A 7,207-nucleotide genomic window follows, 5' to 3' on the forward strand; every position below is an offset into this window, starting at 1 on the left:
AAAATGTCTACAGATATATGTACACTCACACATACATTTCCCATGTATTATTCCATAAATTCTCAAATAATAAGTTCAAGCAAATTGTCACAAATAACTTTCCACAGGACAAGTTGTTTGAGATTCAGTAAGCATTTCGTTATGCGAAACCAACAGTTCTGCTAAAAATACTTTCGTTTTCGTTTTTTTTTTTTTTTGGCCGCGCTGCTCAGCGTGCGGGATCTTGGTTCCCCCACCAGGGATAGGACCCGTGTCCCCTGCAGTGGAAGCACAGAGTCCTAACCACTGGACCGTCAGGGAATTCCCTAAAAAATACCTTTTTTTTGAAATAGAAGAAATTTTCTTCGGTTAATTGAAAAGCGTCAATCAAATGTTCGTTCTAGGTCAGCACAAGTTCCTTTAAATGTTATAATTTCCATGAAGTGAAATTTTGGCACCAATGAATGAAACAATTGCTTTAATTATGGACATTCTACCATCATTAATATCCAAAATTATTTCCAAGGCTTAAAGCCTGAAGTTGACTAAAATAATATTGGAGTCCAACTTCAAGTTTAATTGAAGTAAACTTACTACTTTTTTTTCCCTACAGCACGTATTTTCTTTTGTTTGGAGTAGAAGGCAGAGGTATAGATTATGGAAGGCATAGATTTATTACGAATGCTATGATCCCCGCCTCCCCCGTGCCCCGCCCCACCATACACACACAGAGAAGTATTAGTCTCCTTATTTTATGATTGGAAAAATCAATGGACCAGAGACAAAGTGCATTGTTGCAGGATCTGGGCTGCAGTCAGAGCCAAATCTCAGCTTCTCATCCAGAACTCAGCTTCAGTGGAAAGCCTGTCGTTGCCAAAGACTGTGCTGTAAAAGCGAAGCCCTTTTCATTTCTGAAACAAATTTTAAATTCAGGATATTTTCTTCGGAGAATTGAATCTCGAGATTTAAACTACAGGCAAACTTCGGAGGTATTCGGGTTCGGTTCCAGACCCCCAAAATAAAGCAAGTAGCAAGAAAGTTTTGGTTTCCCAGGGCATATGAAAGTTATGTTTACACTATACTGAAGTCTGTTAAGTGCGCAATAGCATTATTTCTTAAAAAGCAATGTATATACCTTAATTGAAAAATACTTTATTGCCAAAAAAAGCTAACCATCATCTGAGCCTTTAGCGAGTAGTAACATCAAAGATCACAGATCACCTTAACAAATAGAATAATAATGAAAAAGTTTGAAATATAGTGAGAATTACCAAAACGTGACACAGACATACAAAGTGAGCAAATGCCATCGGAAAATGGCACTGTAGACTTACTCGATGCAGGGTTGCCACGAACCTTCAATTTGTTAAAAAAAAATGCAATATCTGAGAAGCACAATAAAACAAGGTATGCCTGTATATGAAATTCCTTTGGTTTCATTTGTATAAAATATTATTTACTAACAAGTGATTTACTAAAATACATATTTCTTGGTACTTATCATGTAATGACATAATGACAAGAGCAAGTTTAACAGGGATGGAAGAATCCCCAATATTTAATGCTGAGAGTAGCAATATTTCTGACTATGTGTTCATTTAACTGTCAGAATTGTTTTTGTGGTAAATTAAATTCTTCAGAGATTAATAATTAAAATTTGAGTCTCATCAGGTTTGGGAACTTCAACTATAAGTTCATTATTAACATTTTAAGACCATTTCTAAGATCTGTAAAGCAAAACTTTTGAAGGCATACTTGGGTAATTTTCAATGTTACTTAAAATTTTATACCAGTAAATAAACTTTCTGTTCACATTTTAAAAATCTCTTTCTTTATTTGACTAGAAAATACCTAAATCTTCTGGACTGGTCAGAGAATAAACAAAAATTTCACCAAAACCAAAACAAAACACTTCAGAATTGATAGGCATAGTTATGATGATTAACAGCAGTAAAGCTATGATGTATTTATGGTTCCAACGTGTGTTATAATAGTTAGCATACTTGAGTTGTATAAAATCAATTTTTCAAATTACGTATTTAGCTTTCAGTACATGGCCATTAATTACTTTCATATTAAAGCATATTTTTATTTCTATTCTTGAGAAGAATTTCATGGGCTAGAAGACATAATATTAAATAATGGTCTTGAAAACCTTGTTATTAGTTCTAGTTATTAGCAAAGGAAACCGGACAGAACTGAAACATGTAGTCCAAGTGATTAATGAAGAACCAAAAGTTCTATTTTCAGAGATAAAGATCAAAGAATTTAAGACTTATTTGATATTCCTTTTTAACAAGTATCTTAGAGTTGGGGTCCTTTCCACGGACACTCTACAATGATTTACGGGCCCTAGCATTACTTAATAGGCTGCTTTTCAAAAGTGCATGAGAAAAGTAATTTGAACAAAAATAAATATAACCACTCAGGAAAGAAGGGGAAAGGAATTAGAGATGGTGATCACTTAGAAGAGAAAAGTGGAAAAAGAAAAAAAGAAGAGAAGGGAAAAGAAAAGAGTAGAAAAAAGAACAAGGTGAACTATAATCTCACTATTCTTTTCTTAGGGCCTTTCTTGCAATGTTTTTATTCAAGAATGTTGCAATTATGCATAAAAAGCCATAGCAATAATTTAAGTTGTTTAGCTCTACTCTGGCATAAAAATCTTAATTAGCCATCTTTTCTAGGTATGCACCAAAATGATGTAAAATAAAACTGGTTCTGCCCTCTAAGAATATTCTAGTGAAGTTTCATACAAATAACTGTAAGTTGATTTAGACGACCTGAGCATTCTGAAGTATAAGCAACCAGATAATGAGTATATTGAAAGAGAAGTGAAACTTCTAGGTCAAGGTGACAGATGGATATACATGGTTACCTTCTTCCTCAAATCTTATTGAGATTACAGAATTCACGGAAGAGAATAAGTCTATAACATAGATGAGAAGGCAGGAGTGGGAATCAGCCCAGAGATTTTGAAGATTTTTTTTTTGAAGATTGAAAGCACATGGGATTCTACTGATGGATAAACCAGAATGAAGGGACCATACCCTTTTTTTTTAAATATAAATTTATTTATATTTTTGGCTACATTGGGTCTTCGTTGCTGCACGCAGGCTTTCTCTAGTTGCGGCGAGTGGGGGCTACCCTTTGTTGCAGTGCGCAGGCTTCTCATTGTGGTGGCTTCTCTTGTTGCAGAGCATGGGCTCTAGGCACACGGGCTTCAGTAGTTGTGGCACGTCGGCTCAGTAGTTGTGGCGTGTGGGTTCAGCAGTTGTGGCACACGGGCTCTAGAGCAAAGGCTCAGTGGTTGTGGCGCACGGGCTTAGTTGCTCCGCGGCACGTGGGATCTTCCCGGACCAGGGCTCGAACCCGTGTCCCCTGCATTGGCAGGCGGATTCTTAACCACTGCGCCACCAGGGAAGCCCAACCATACCCTTTAAAACATGTAGAAAAGAAGGTGGAATCAGAGGTAAGAGCCATTCTTCTTGGGGTGGGGTGGTCCCACCCAGCACAAACAAGATGAATTTTTAAAATCCCCACCCCTAGAGACAAACTTGTGAAATTTAAAATCAAGGATAAAGAAAAGACTAAAACCTTCCCGAGAGAGAAAAACAGATTACCTACAAAGGAACAAGAATCCCTATGAGAGACCGCAGTCTTCTCATCAGCAACAGTGGATACTTGAAGTCTAATAGAGCAGGGGTCCCCAACCCCGGGTATCGGTCCGCGGCCTGTTAGGAACCGTGCCGCACAGCAGGAGGCGAGCGAGGCCTCAGCTGCCGCTCCCGGCCGCTCCCCATCGCTCGCATTACTGCCTGAACCATCCCCCACCACACCCAACCCCGTCCGTAGAAAAATTGTCTTCCACGAAACCAGTCCCTGGTCCCAAAATGCTGGGGACCGCTGTCATAGAGTAAAGCCTCCAAGTTCTGGGTGAGAATAATTTCGAAACTAGCATTTCTATGTAAGTCAAGCTACTAATAAAGTGTGAAGGCAAGATTCAGCCTTTCAGGGGTATAGAGTTCAGAAGCCTCGTGAGATGGTCCTAAGTAGGGTATTTTCTTTTCAGTTAAACATGGCAGGTTGAACATATATTTACTTCCTTTACCTTCAAATAAAATTCCAGTTAAAGGATTTTTTTAAAGACAAAAAAATATAATGATAAGGAGATTGAGAGAAAAAGGCTGATAAGAGATGGTCACAAAATTTCAGGACCGGTAAAGCAGAAGAAAGGAGAAAGCCAAATGTCTACAGGAGGGAATTTCAGCAGGCAAGGTCATTTACAGCACGCTGGAAAGGCTCAGGAACTTAAGGATCCAGATGCTTCCGTCAATGGAATGGTTGACAGTTGGTATAAGAAACAGTTAGAGCCTTAGATGGCTCTGCAGCCAGGCAACAACTCTCGGCAGGGGACTCCAGATTGGAAACACCAGCAACAACTGAGAATGGAGACTAAGTATCTATTCTGAATGGTGACCGCCCCCTCCCCAGCTCCCTCGTCCATGTGCTCTGAGATAGCTACTCTCACCAGCTCAGAACAGTTTGCTAGATTCCTCTCTGAGGAAACAGATCATCCAAGAAAATGGCTGTAGGTACCAGCAGCTGCGATAGCCAAGTCCCTGTCCAACCACTGCCTTGACCTGTGAGTGCCCGTCAGTGCTCACAGAGCTTCCAACCAGCTTCTTCACACTCACTCATAAATATAAATGGACAGGCCAGTTCAACCAAACATTTGAGGAAAACCATTGACATAGCAAGAGGGAAACCAAAATTAAACAGAAACAAGCACTATAACAAAACTCAGGCAATAAACACTGCCAGGGTCAGAAGAGATGCAATGATGTCAATCATGAAATAAGAACACAATGTCCTAAAAAAGAACGTTCAGAGAATTAAAAGCTCTTGTAAATTAAAAAGTTTGATAGTAGATATATGGTATGAAAACTTAGAAGGTAAAGTTTTGTGACATCTTCCCCAGAAAGTAAACAAAAAAAATTAAAGATACAGAAATTTGGAGACAAAAGATAGGAAAGTAGAGGATCGGTCAAAGAGATCCAACATCTGAGTAATGGGAGTTCCAGAAAGAAAGTGCAAAAAAAAAAAAAAAAACAGAAGGGAAAAAATTAGCAAAGAAATAACACAGTAATATTTTTTAGAACTTAGCACAGGGATTTCAGAAGTCACTGAGTGCCTGGCTCATTAGTTAAAAAAGAAAAGGAGACTCACAACAAAGCATGTTACCATGAAATTCTAGATCACTGAATACATGGAGGAATCTACAAGCTTCCAGAGAGGGAAAAAAAAAAAAAAGTAGGTGACATGAAAAGTTTCAGTAATCAGAATGGTATCAGACTAACTAAAGCAACATCTTGATGCTGATGATGACAGAGCAATGCCTTTGAAAGTCTGAGACAAAATGTTTTCCAGATGAAAATTCTATATCCAATAAAATTATTAATCAAATGTGAGGCTAGAAAAAGGATATTTTCAGACATGCATGATATAAACATTTTTCACTCTATGCATATTTTCTCAGGAGGTATAGGATGAGATGCCCTAGATAAACGAGAGTTAAAACCAAGAGAGAGGATCCAGGAAACAGGGAATTCAAACCAGGAGAGAGATGACTGGGATGCCCAGAGCCAAGATAAGGGAGATGTAAGCTTGATAGCTGTGCAGCAAGCCTGGAGGGCAAGCAGACACCAAGGAGTAGGAGGGCTGTCACCAAAACAAAACAACCAAAAAAAAAAAAAAAAAAACAATGACATTGGGAATTCCCTGGCGGTCCAGTGGTGAGGACTCGGCGCTCTCACTGCCGCGGCCCAGGGTTCGATCCCTGGTCAGGGAACTAAGATTCCTCAAGCTGCACAGTGTGGCCAGAAAAAAAAAATGTCAGTAGAATGACATATTTCAATGTATTCAGAGGTCTTCAAATTGGTCAGAGAATTTGGAGATAAATAAGTGATGAGTACACACAGCTCAGGTGTAAAAAACAGTTACAGAGTTATCATACAAACACTGAATGTTGGTTTAACCAAAAACTGATGCAAATACCCTGGAGGAACTGGGGAGCAGCATCTGTACGGGTGCAAGTTGTGTACTTATGGAGAGTGGAGGGGGAGCATGCAAGAGACCTAAAATGTCATCCTATTAGTGGGGGATCACTCATATAATACCTCACACTGAAAAATAACGAACAGCAGCATAAGCATATTTTTAGTAAGTATAAAAACCAGTACTCGAGAAAAGAGCTGAAAGAGTTGAGAATCGCCTTTAGGGAGCAGTGTAATATTATTATTCCTAATTTTACACTTCATGTAAATTGGAAAAGCCTTGCAGCCATTCACTGGAAACAACTCAGGGACTGAATATAAAAACTGACAACGGGCAGACCTTATAGGACAACTGCAAGCCACAACCTCTGCAGCAATGAGTTTAGAATGCCAAACTAAATCCCCGCAGCTATCTACCCAGAATGGGCAGGACCTGGTCGATGACTGCCAACATCCCTATTTTTGGTCCCTACTTCCAACTCAGGACCAGTCAGAGAAAGCCAAATATGTTCTCCCAAACAATCACATAAGATGCCTGCTGCTGGGCTTCCCTGGTGGCGCAGTGGTTAAGAATCCGCCTGCCAATGCAGGGGACACGGGTTCAAGCCCTGGTCCGGGAAGATCCCACGTGCCGCGGAGCAACTAAGCCGGTGCACCACTGCTACTGAGCCTGCGCTCTAGAGCCCACGAGCCACAACTACTGAGCCCACGTGTCACAACTACTGAGCCCACGTGTCACAACTACGGAAGCCGGCACGCCTAGAGCCCGTGCTCTGCAATGAAGAGCAGCCCCCGCTCGCCGCTACTGGAGAAAGCCCGCGCGCAGCAGCGAAGACACAATGCAGCCAAAAATTAAATAAATGAATAATATTTTTTTTTAAAAAAAGATGCCTGCTGCTAGTTGGCTAGCCTCAGCTTCCTCATACCAACAATGTCCAATCAGAGAACACCTGAAGCCTTAGTTTTTCCCTAGAAAGCTTTCCCACTCTGAACGTCTGCCTGCACCTCTGCCAAACACAAGTGATGGTGGCCGACTCCCTTGCTATAGCACGTGCTGAATAAACAGCCTGTTTGTTTTCTCTTTTGAGTCGTCTTCGTTTATTTCCACAACTCAACAGCACAACGAATGGCTGTGATAGAATTATACAACATTACTGTATAGAAATGCAAATGAA

Source organism: Physeter macrocephalus, chromosome 15 (genome assembly GCF_002837175.3).
Source record: "Physeter macrocephalus isolate SW-GA chromosome 15, ASM283717v5, whole genome shotgun sequence".
NCBI lineage: Eukaryota > Metazoa > Chordata > Mammalia > Artiodactyla > Physeteridae > Physeter > Physeter macrocephalus.